Below are 13,320 nucleotides of genomic sequence, written 5' to 3'. Positions count from 1 at the left end.
TGGCTGAATAAAGTTGCTATGGGGTAATTAATAAGGGTGACCTGAACCCCTTGGGCTACTGCCATGTTATCGGTTCATACGATCTTGCACGTCATGTACAACAGGGTGTTGTTCAGATCGTAGTAGTGTTCAACGCTGGCCGCTATATAAAACTCAAGTGGCGCTGTGGCTGATAGCTCCACTAAAAGGTTGACATATGGGGCCAAATGTAATAGGGTGTCAGTTTTAGTAACAGTAGAAACTCGCACTCTTGCACTTTTAAAAAATCCGCTCCACTTGACTAATGCGGATTTTCGACCCCCAACCATTTTATTTTTTTAAACTTTTTCCACTTTGTAAATTCTGTTATAGTTTTTGGGAATGCTTTGAAGTTCTTCGGGGTAAAATGTATAAAGCGGCTTAAGTCCTTAGTGTTCACAGCCTGTATGACAAATACCTTCTCAGAATAATTCTGTTCATAGTCTTTCTGAAACATATCCTTATATTTGGAGGTGTGTACGTGCTCACCGACAGCTAAATTAGGCTGAATTTAATTAGTTCTAAAGTATTCACCATACATCATCTTGAATATACTCAAAGCGTTAGAGGCATTCACTGCATACGGCGTACACTTAATCATTCTATGATACATGCTATTATAACTGTATATGAATTCCTGTAAAACATCTATATATCTAAGTACTGTGAAATAGCGCCCCACATCTATGTTTTTAAAGTCCTGTTAAAGCGTTCTATAACCGCAGCCTTTACATCATTGTTGGTCATAAGATGGTGCATATAATTTTTATAACACTTTTTAGGGTTTGGTTTAGAAACTTTTTACTGCAGTTGGTTTGCTGCTTGTTTGATACGAATCCCTGCTGAAATATTTTTTCAAGATCATTAGCGACGGTTGTAGCATTCTTAGATGTTTGGCTTACAGCCCACGCCCTCTTACTGAATATATCGATTATGGTTAATATAAACTTATAACCATTGTTGTACTCTGCAAGGTCTATGAGCAATAAGTTGCATAACCATTGATGGTTTATATCCGATATGCAGATCATATTGCTTTTATAATTTTTCCTAGCCGGGTTATGTAATGTATACACATCTTGTTTTTGCATCCATATTTTAATATTGGTTCTTTTAAACATGCCTTTATTGGCCTTATAATATTTGTCAAAACCGCTTTAACTGCCGGGGTTCAAAACCATGTAATAAGCCTTTATCAGCCGATTTTTTCGGTAAGCAGTATGCCTTTACGTGCCTGATCTTTTGATTGTAGACATAGCAGACTGATAGCATCAAAAGTAAATAAATGTTTATCTATCTCGCTTGAATCAAATAAATATTCGTAGCTTGTAAGCTTATTTTATATTTCACACTATGCATTATCTAACATACATTACACACTATGATTTCAATACCTGATTAAACAGCGGCTTCTAACCACATTTATAACATTTTATATCAAACACTATAACTTATATAAATTTGACTTCGATTTTTTTATCACACAAAATGATGATTTAATATTAATTTAATATTGAATATTAAATAATTAAACACTATCAAAAGAGGTGGAAAAGTGGGAGTGTCAGGGGAGGGGTTAGGGGCATTGTTAGGGGTGTGGTACTGCCAAAATCAGTTTGATGAAAAAAGGTTCTCTATCTACTACAGTGCGGTTTATACAAGAAGAATCTCATCACATTTAAGAAAAACATATGATACAGATTGTGAGGAAAACTGCATATATAGGTGGCTGGTGGGGGCTATACACCACAGCATAAAAGAGGCCAATTGCCCAAACATAGACCTTGGCATAGAAAGAATACCGGGGATGCATCCAGAGGTGGGGGGGAGGTGGAGACAGACATCCAACAGTGACTTTGTCATGTCAGAATTGGATGATCAAGAACAGCCATTCCCATTAGGACAAACTTCATAGGATACCACAGACCCCCTAAGTGACCTCCCACCTGCAGGGAATGTCAAAATCAGAGGCAGAGGAGGCAGAAAGACCATGACTGCGAGGAAGAAAACATGATCTTCAATCTGTCCCACAGACATTTTAGTCCTGTAGAAACACAAGTCTTAAGTAGGAGTCATCGTTTGTCCCCACAAACCTACATAATGAATTCAATTGGAAAAGGGACTCGCATACATTTTCAAGAAAACTCAGATTAGTAGATTTTTTTAACACATCTTGCACTCTATTTGACTCTTAAAATCATCAAGATCCACGTTTGATCCCTCACCTACCAATGCTTCACTAAACTATTAGTAGACTCTTGGACGATGCAGTAACAAAGTTAATGCATAAGGGCAGGGCCATTGTAGTCCAGGACATCATGGACTATCGGGCAGAAATCACTTCTCAACTAGTGGATCAGGAGGTGTATAAAAAGTTACGCAAAGACCCTACTTCAGAATACCAGAGGGAACTGGTGAAAATCCACATGTGCATCCTATAGTTCCAGATCTATATAAGTTACCAAAAATGCACAAGAACAAGTACTAAACCACCTCGACAGCCAATTATATCTGGCCATGATTCTCTTTACCAGCAGACAGCACAACTCTTGCATGCTACAACCCCTATTATTGCTGCCGGATACCTTTCTAAAGGACACCACCACCCTATTGAATAAGTTAATTGAATTACAGGAGGTTCCACCCAACATGCTACTCTGTTGCCTAGATGTCTGTAGATTATATACGGTCCTCCCATACCAGAGTGGCATGTTGGCTATGAAGGAGTTCTTGAATAAACATCTCTCACCATTAGTGTTCAACCATGACTTTTTTTTTTCTGACAGTCTTAGACACTAACATTGCAGAGGAATTTCTTCCTGTTTGATGGGGAAATGTGTCTACAGCTGCGAGGGTGTGCAATGGGGTCTTATGTGGCACCCAAATATGCTAATATATACATGTTCCAACAGGAGAAACTATTGTTTTTTGATGACCCTGCTATTTGCTGCAACATCTTATATTTTTCTTCTACGGACCAGGAGAGGGGGGGGGTTAGAATTATTTGAAAATCTGGTAACAGATAATCCACTCACGATCATCCATCGAGTCATCCATATATGCACAGCTTTGAGGAAATAATTTTTGGATGTTAATTCAGGGTTAACATTTAGAAGAAAGAGTACTAACAGGAATACATTCCTCATGTCATCTAGCCATCATCCTGAGGCACTTAAAAGGGGTTTGTGTATTGCACATATCAGCAATCCATCTTAAATTCTGGATTTAATAGATGATCTTATCCGTAGAGTTACAGCTCATGACTATGATCATAGAATGCTATTAAATCAGAAGGTGAAGGTTCTACAAATGTCTAGGACAGATTTATTGAATCCAGCCAGATGAGATAACCAAGGATCAGAAGGACTTGGGCCCCCGAGCGACGCCGGGGTGGGTCCGGTCTCCCATACGCCACATCTCCTGCGCCCGCCGGGTGGGCGGGGATTCGGTGCTGGGCTCTTCCCTCTTCACTCGCCGTTACTGTGGGAATCCTGGTTAGTTTCTTTTCCTCCGCTTAGTAATATTCTTTGGTCCAGTACTACACTGTCGCCAGTCCTATTATTAGGAAAGTACCTCAGGCTCTATAGCCAACAGTATAATTAAATAAGAGGAAGAAATTGGAGGGATTAGTCGGTTTATACGGACATCACAGGCATATAAGCATCCCCTTGTTACCCAACAACAGTAGGAAGCCCCATGGCTGCTATAAATGTGGTAGCTGCACTACCTTGCAAATCATTTAAACATCCGCACACTAATTAGACGTATGACACTCATCAGGTTTTAACGTGCAGCAGTAATTTTGTGGTGTATATTACAGTGTGTCCCTGCAGTCTATATTATACTGGCCCAACCACTAGGAAGTTCAGTGAATATATGGTGGCTCATCGATCCACTATACAGTTATCACTGAATGGTAGAACCATTGATCAGCTGGTCAATAAACATTTAAAAAAAACAGTCCATACTTTGGCCTCTCTGAATTATTTTATTATTGATCATATACCCCCCTCACTACCTGGGGGTGACAGAGCCAAGAGCCTACTGATCAAGGAATCCCAATGGATCTAGCATGTGGACACCATTAGCCTTAAGGGTCTAAATTACAAGATCAAATGGAAAAGAAATTAATATGGTTGTGGTATTTATATGCTTACTAAATTTATAGGATACTTTTTACAGTGTGTTTTCTGAGCTTTCCTGCACTGTGCTTCCCTACATACCTTTGGTATTTATCATTATTCTCTCTTTGTATAATGTTCTTTTATTCTCTCATTACATTCTATATGTCGTTAGAAACATTGGTATATATAGTCTTTATATGTTATGTTCAATATGTATTTTGCAATGTGGGAATCCAGGGGTAATACACTTGTTGGTATGTTTACATACTTTAGAGGTTTGTTGAATTAGCACTGCCATATTGTATGTTAAGGTGTGTCACATTCATGCTGCCTGTTGGTCCATCACTCTGGCTCTCCTTGTTGCTGCCTCTTGTGGTACACAGATGTGTGGAGGCAGTGGAGAGCAAGCTTTTGTGCTCCTATGACAACACCTTTAGCATGACCCGGCAGAGGACGGCCTCGGGGAACAGCAGCATGGAGTGGACAAGGTAGTTTTATGTGGGTACATTCCCCGAAACATTTTTGGAATACATCATCTTTTGCATTATACAGTCTGAGCGCTATCTTTTGGAGTTTCTATTGTATCCTACACCACCACTGTATACTTGATTATCGGTACAGAGATTTTTAGCTGGATGTGCTGCACACATCTGTTTTGAATAAGAATTTACTTAATTACCTGCTAATATGATATGTATATGAGAAATCAATTATTGCCTATTCCTGTTTCTGACCTAATCTGGCAAATGTGTGCATTAAATATTTGTGCAGAGATTTGTAGCACACAATGCACATTTACTTTTTGCAGTGAGATAAGTTTTCTGTAATATCACACTATAATTACTGTCATTTTTCTGATTGGACGCCACAATACATACTGTATTATTGAGTGCATACTGCAGAACATTGCAGCCTGCAGTGCCGTATATCTTAGTTTACTTTAGAGATTTGCAGGCTCATTTTTCTGAAAACCAAGCCCATCCGAACTTCCCTGATCTGAGTGAATCAGAGTGGCAGAGTGGCAGAGTGGCAGTTTGGATATTCCCACCTTGCTCGGATTCCAAATCAAGGCAAAATGTCATCAGCTTGGAGTTGGTTTTTTGCAGATTCTGGATTCTATACAAGTCCCTCCCGTGGTGGTTTGGGCACCATTTCACACTGACTTCAGTCTCAGTTAACATGTTAAGTGTAACCATAGGTTTAATAAGTTAATTTCTACTTGTCTCAAGCAGCAAATGCACCATGCAGTATTTGTTCATGTTTATTTTTAGGGAACTGCCATCTGCTAGGTCATACAGGACATTAAGGGACCTAGGTACAGCAAGCTCATAATAAACAATTGGTAAAAGAAGTACCTAATATCGTGTGAGCAAATTACATGCAAAGAACAGTCAGTGTGAGATAGACAAAGAAAAGTGTGGTCAGCCAGAAGAGTTACTCCCATACGTTACCAGATTTTCATTCCAACCAATCAACTAGTTGGATGGTTGGGCAGAAAATCTTTGTGTGTGTACCCAGCTTTATACAGGAGACAGAGTCCAGGATACGAGATCTGATGGCACAATTACTACATTTATTATGCAAAACTGAACTTGAGCCCTTAGTTCGACCCACATATCAAGACATAAGATTTTAATGAAGGACATTTTCGAACACAAGTTGAGCATTGATGCACCAATAGACCATATTTCTACCTCTGTTTTGTTCTTTGATAATAAAATGCTGTTTATATAACCTTATAAATCTGGTTATGCATATCTGTACTCAATTACAGTATGTGATATTTCTTCACCAATAACCATGTTATAAACATTCCACTGGGAACATCCAGGGGCTGCTGCTGTTCTGTGTCCACTCCAGTCCATGTCCAGGGTCTACTGTGACCATCCTCTCCAACTACAGTTGCTGCAGCTGTGCTGTATCCAGTCCCCTTAGTGTTAAACACTGTTAATATTGGCTGAGCAAGATTTAAAGTACAGGCAGATAGCAAATCATTGTTTATTATATTTATAGTGCAGGAATTATAGTAGTTGGTCACACAGCTGTGCTGCACTGTGACTCCGCAGTCCAGACCCCACTGCGATATAAGCCGTGAGTAGATAGAGAACACTTTTTCGTCAAACTTAATTTGACAGTTACCATGCCCACAACCCCTCCCCTAACTCCTCCCCCAGGCACGCCCACCTTTCCTCCCCTTTTTATATAAATTTATAGTTTTTAATATTAAATGAATATAAATTTGATATGGAATGATATCTTTTTGATAGGGTTTGATTAATAAATCTAAATCAAATGTATATAAATGCGATAGGGCTTGATATAAAATGAGTGCACTGTTTAATCAGGCAGTGCTGCCGTTAGATGAAGCATCATCAGTGGGAGATGTTTTGTCCCATAGACAGCATTGCTGTTAACCCTTAGATGAGACACATCAGTAAGATGCCTTGTCCCTTGGAATAATGTCATATTAGACAGAGTTTGATGAGTCAGATTATAAATTAAGCATTCATGTTAAATGTTATGATCTTACTTCTATCATGAGGCTATGGATTGGTATATCAGGGGAACAGGGCACAAAAGGTGTATACTATGAACGGATAAAAAAAACACATGCATAAGTTTTCCCTACAAAGTACACACACATCAGGTCATTATTCAGTGGGAGAACATGTCAGCATGCCTAATTACCACAGGGCTATATCCTGCATAAACAGCAGGGGGGATTACCTGCGCTGTTATTCTTACATAAGATATGGCTGTGGACAAGTCAGGACATGTCACCTTTATTATTGTTATGGAGTACGGATGTTTGAATATGATGAATGGTATAAGTTTTACAGCTCTGGCTGGAACAGGACTATGGGCTATTGTCAAGTGTGAAGGCAGAATATGTGATCCTCATGTTCTACCTTCACACGTGACACAGCTGGTGAATAAAATGCTGCATTCCTGAGGAAGTGGCATATATAATAATCACAATTTATCTCACATCAAGATTTTATTTTATTTCACAGCAGCCTTTGATAGATAATTTAGAGTCATACTATAGCTGTATTATAAGCAGTGGTGTAACTAGGGTATTTGGAGCCCAGGGCAAATTTGAAAAGGGAGCCCCCCCCATGTGCGCGCGCAGCAAAAAATGGACGTGGTCACTTAAAAATTTTTTAACCTAACATACACACACATATATATTGCACACAAATATTTACTATACTTTTTAATGCTGTGATTATAAATTGTATGACTTGCTTTTAGTGTTTATTTTTTATTTATTTTTTGGTATTGCAACTGTTAGCAGACATGTTAGCTGACTAATTAAATTATATATATATGGTGGCGCTTTTATGTTTGTACATTGTTTTATTAGCTTGCGATTTTTTGCTAACGGCGAATTAATGTTTTATGGCATTATTTAAAATAGGTTATCACAATTACAGGGTGCTGTGTTTTAGCGTAATTAAAATAAAATTTACAATAAATTTTGTGGTTCATAAGCGTTGTGTAAATATGATGATTAGTGGCATCGTGCGTAATTAAAATATATATTTTTAATTTGTCTTTCAGCATAACTTTTATTCCAAGGCACACCCTTAGAAAAAACAATAATGGAGGCATTTACAACAGTTCTATCATGTAAAAATATGGGTTAACGGTAAAAAATATAAATGATTTGCATATTAATATAATATTTTGTTTTAACAGTCAACAAGCCAGAACATTTGACGACGATATGATCACGTGCCTTTCGCAAGATGAGGAAGATCATGTATATCGGCCTCTAACCCGTAAGTGGTCATATATTGTTTAATGACGCCTACATAAAGTTATTTATTTATATAAAATGTTAAAGCCTGTGAATATGTCTTCAACGGCTGCCGCATAATTTAAAATTATTTTACAAATGTTTATTTGTGTATAATTAATCAGAATTAATCTTAGGCAGGAATGGCCGGTCAAGACCTGAGAAGTGCCAACCCATACGGTGCAGAATGCGCATTTGGGGATGATATCAGAACATTCCAGAATCCTTACATGGGGCATCGGCCCGCTGTCACAAAACAGCTGTATGTATCCATGGGTATTTTAGCAATACAAAATGCCTGTAAGTAGATCATGCGATATGTTTTTAAATTATGCATCTGTATTCCACAGACAGTCCTACCATACCATGTGGGCAATCAGCCATTGAAAATCTTATACGCGATGCACCAGCATGTTCACCACTGACGCCGGCATCAGAACTGCCCCTAGAGCATTCTATCGAGGGTAAGTTAATTAATCGACTCTATACGTTTGTGAACAAGCCTGCGGGCGAAACGCGCGTCAGCACAGGCCTGATCAGCTGACCGGAGTCACGTGACTGCCACTGTGCAACATGCCTCAGACGCTGCACAGTATACACTAGCTTGTTGCAGCCTGGAACAAGGCAGTTGATCAGATGGCTGAAGGCGGGGCAGCGCTCACTATTTTTGCTGGTGCAGACTACACTATAATGTATAGGTACCTTTCTATCCCCTCTGGTGGCAGTGTGACTGATCTGGGGTGCATTTGAGGTTCTGCAATGCTTATGTAACAGAGCCCACCTAACACCCTACAGGTCCTTAACACACACCACTACCCTGTTGTTTCCATGGACACTAAACTCTCCACTCTCTCATCACTCGGCCTGCACTTATTCTTATACTTTCCTTCTTTCAGCTACATATATATATATATATATATATATATATATATTTTATGTTATACACAAATGTGATTTCAATATAAAAGGTTGAGACTTGTGTATTATATGTGTCTCACAGAACAAGCAATTGATGATTTTCAACACTGTTGTCTATTTGTGTCAAGCCCTGCACCATTCTTACACTGACTGTAGATTGCATGCTAGGCTTTAACAGGGAGCCTAACACCTAAACTGTGTTTTGTGACAATTAGACACAGAGGGGTAAGAGATACCTGCTTTGTGTTTATTTACACTGATTATATGCATAAATGTGATCTCAATGTTAATGGTTGAGACTTGTATAATATGTGTACTTTACAAACCTAGCAAATGATGATCTTTAAAGCTGTTATCCATTTGTGCCAAGCCTAGAATCATTTTACACTGATTGCAGACTGCATGCTAGGCCTCAATTAGTAGCTTGATAAATATCTGGCTGTGGTTTATGATATTTAGACACAGAGGCACTATTATCAATCATTTAGAAATAAGTGGATTTATTATGTGATTACATTTCTACCTAAGCTTATTGTTAAACAACAGGGATATGTGTGGTCACCATTGGTAAGGGATACCTGCTTTGTGTTTATTGTTTTTCCACACTTACCTTGTCTGCGGCTACCAGCCTTCACCATCTCTTCAGAGAGATGAGCTATATTTTCGCCCTAATCTTTTTTCCCTGCGATAAGAATATTGATTGGATACTTCAGGCAGGATTTATTATATTATATGTTATATGTTTATGTTCGTCTTTTTGTCTTGTCTTGGTATTCAGTATTTCCAGTGCTGTTAGCACCAATATTTTAACAAGTGAATTAAAATTGTTATTTTATCAATTATTCATCATATCATTTCAAACTACTATTCAAGAGTGCCCCAGTAAAAGAGTCCACTTAACCTGCCTGTGTAGGGACATTTTTTCTGTTTATAATAATTGACTTTTGGGAGCACCACCAACAATCTCAATTCAAACAAAAATGGCAGCTGCTCAATCAATCTAGCAGTACTAATCAGGTGCATGAAAGGGAGGGGTCATACTAAGTAGAGAAAGGAGGGGGATTTTACCCCCTATTGTACCTCAGCACACTGAATAATACCTGCAACAATATATGAAGACTATATGGTCATAGAAATTCAGAGATATTAGTTGCATGCATTTGCAAACACATGGGAGGCTGCTGGGCCACGTCACTGCTTCTCTGTTACCAGCAGTCCCTGACACCAAGGGGTTCACGTCCGGGGCGCAGTGCACCCCAAAAAACGTCCAGCCCAGGACCCCCCCCAGGGCATCACACGAAAATGGAAAAAGAGTGACAGTGCAGTGTAAAGTATAGCTGTGTGTGAGTAATCATTAAGTGTGGAATGAGAGGTTAAAATATATGTGAAAAAATACAGGAATAATAAACAAACATAAAAGGTGATGTGAAAAGCAACTATGTGTATTAAGTGGTGATGCCCTGAGGAGGCCCAGCCAGACCAGTCCCGGGGGCCTGCTGGTTCTAGTAGTGCTAGTTGGAGTTCCCAGGGGTGACTCCCAGGTAAGCTGGCTCTCAATTTGGATGCATTTATGTATGTGCCTTTATCATGAGGCCTTACATTTGACAAAATTATATATGTGCCTTTATCATGAGGCCTTATAATTGGGATATTTTACATTTGGGGTGAGCGTTTGGGCGTAGGGCCCCAGCATGCAACTAATATCTCTGAATTTCTATGACCATATAGTCCTCATATATTGTTGCAGGTATTATTCAGTGTGCTGAGGTACAATAGGGGGTTAAATCCCCCTCCTTTCTCTACTTAACAATCTCAATTCAACAGGAGGTTTTTTTCCAGTAATTTGTATCTATAGTTGGTTATCTATATTTCTATTCTACTTTTTCTCTTGTGCAGAATCCTTTTTCCCAAATTTCCCTTTTTCCCCCCCATTCTAGAAGACCTGAGAAGTGCCAACCCATACAGTGCAGAATGCGCATTTGGGGATGATATCAGAACATTCCAGAATCCTTACATGGGGTATGCATCGGCCCGCTGTCACAAAACAGCTGTATGTATCCATGGGTATTTTAACAACAATACAAAATGCCTGTAAGTAGATCATGCGATAGGTTTTTAAATTATGCATCTGTATTCCACAGACAGTCCTACCACTCCATGTGGGCAATCAGCCATTGAAAATCTTATACGCGATGCACCAGCGTGTTCACCACTGGCGCCGGTATCAGAACTGCCCCGAGAGCATTCTATCGAGGGTAAGTCAATTAATCGACTCTATACGTTCAATACATGCACCCTAAAATGATCATTTTTCCACAGAGCAAAATGTATATCACCGCTGCACATCTAACAGCTTTTTTATTATTTTTATTTTTAATTTTTTTATTTTGGCGTTCGATGTAGATGCACTATATAATATGGATCCACTGGATTATTGCTGCGCAATAACGGTTGATGAATCACCTGGAGAACCAGAGTCCTGTACAACAGTGGGCAGAACAACGCCGCAATTGTCCGATGCTGACAAAGAGAACCAACACACCGGTGCCTCCAAACCACCATTATCGTCTAGCCAGTTCTACACCATTGATAATGAACCAATTGTACAATAAAATCAAGCCAAACAGACGGGTGAGAGCTTTGCCACACACAACGCATTGGGTGCATGAACTATTAAATCAAAATCGATTAAAGAGGAGACTGTTATACTGATGAATCAGCCCCTAAAAGGCGGCAATTGACACCATTGTGAAGTGTACCAGAAAGTTGTAATGTTGTTGGTAAGAAATACAGGAAGTTACCAGGTGATAATGATTATGATGAGCAATCGCCATGTCTTAGTGTTAACGCTGGCGCAGATTGCGCAAAGGTTAAGAGGGTCAACAGGCATGATGAACAAGTGCCCTGCGACAGCATTAACACTACCACAGAGATCAGCAATATCACCTCAAAAAGAAAGAGCAGGCATACAAAGAATCATAAAGCTATAATATTGCCATCTGTATGGGTCAGTCCTATTACAATATCAGACAACCAATCTGAAACAATCATCCCAGACACACAGGCAAAGCCCATTTTGATACGGGATGATGTTAATTCCTATCAAGATGCCCAGGTGTTCTGGGCGTCAGATGTAGAATCGAGAGATGCGCATGAGGAAGTGGTGTTTCAGGCGCCCCAAGCATCGGCGTCAGTGGGTCTGTGAATGAGCCGCCTTCTGCTGTGCTGGATGATGCTGTCACAGGGGTACCAGGCATCGGTGGTAGACATCATTCAATGCCACAGAACACACTAGACAAAGCTGTTGCAGGGCCATCGGGTGTAGGATCGACAGGTGCTGGTGTTGGTCAACAACCCACTACAGGTACACCAGTGAGGGCAGAAGACACGAGTAAACTATCAAAATTAAAATATCACGCTGTTAGGCATGATTTTTAGAGAGCTCACATGCGTGAAACACATAGCGGTGGGGTTGTTAACGTGACATGCTGAAATAATGCGCAGCAGACATGACCAGTGCGTGCTTTTTGAATTTATTAACTGTTATATGGACGGCATAACAGAACTGGGCAGATTAGGTAGGGAAACTATTGCATTCATACAGCCCATGTATTCGGTAAAAAAAAGAAATGACTAATTATGAAGGGTCGTGGATTGAACCACCATGCAGCGCATAGAGCGCATCACTGTAAAAATACATAGACATTTTAAAGTAAACGCGCTATTCAGTCTTTAGCAAGCGCAAGACAGAAACAGCTTAGACTAGGGCAACATGACATGTTTAGATTTAGTGGCCAGAATGACAATGCAGCGTCGCGCCGTGTAGATAGACGATCACAGATGAACCATGCCGTAGCATCACCCATACCGGTCGGTCCGGAATCTCCTGGTAATAATGAGGAGACGCACCCTGTGTTTTTAGAATCCATCGACAGATACGAGCGAAACTACTCCAATGTCAGGGCATCTGAAATCCACCATTTCCGGTTTGTCAATTTGGATAGGGTTACATCGTTTGTAGATGCTATGAGGGCGATACACGACGCAATACAGACTATGCTCGACAGCTACATGGTTAATGTCGACCCTAATGACCGTGTGAAGTTAAGGTTGGAAGGAGGAAACTTACACAATGCAATTTATTCACATCGCAGGCCGCATGATACATTAGACGCCGTCAGTTTCTTGAATCAGATAACAAACACGCTGCAAGGTAATTCTGAGATTTTAATTGATACAGAGTTGAAATTTGTGATCTCTGTTTTCAAGAATCACATAGGCGGCACCCTGATGGGCCGATGCCTGCGGAGAATACCACACAGCCTTATTATTGAGAAATGCAGGCATTTGTTATACGATTTCAATAACAGCGGTAACAATTTGAGTCTGGCGGCTAGTCTCTGCAAACTTCTGGACAATGAAAATGTCACGGACCTCGTTATACACAAACATGCTCTT

This window comes from Taudactylus pleione, unplaced genomic scaffold, assembly GCF_031769625.1.
Source record: "Taudactylus pleione unplaced genomic scaffold, aTauple2 ptg000445l, whole genome shotgun sequence".
Taxonomy (NCBI): Eukaryota; Metazoa; Chordata; class Amphibia; order Anura; family Myobatrachidae; genus Taudactylus; species Taudactylus pleione.
Note: the sequence above shows the minus strand (reverse complement) of the source record.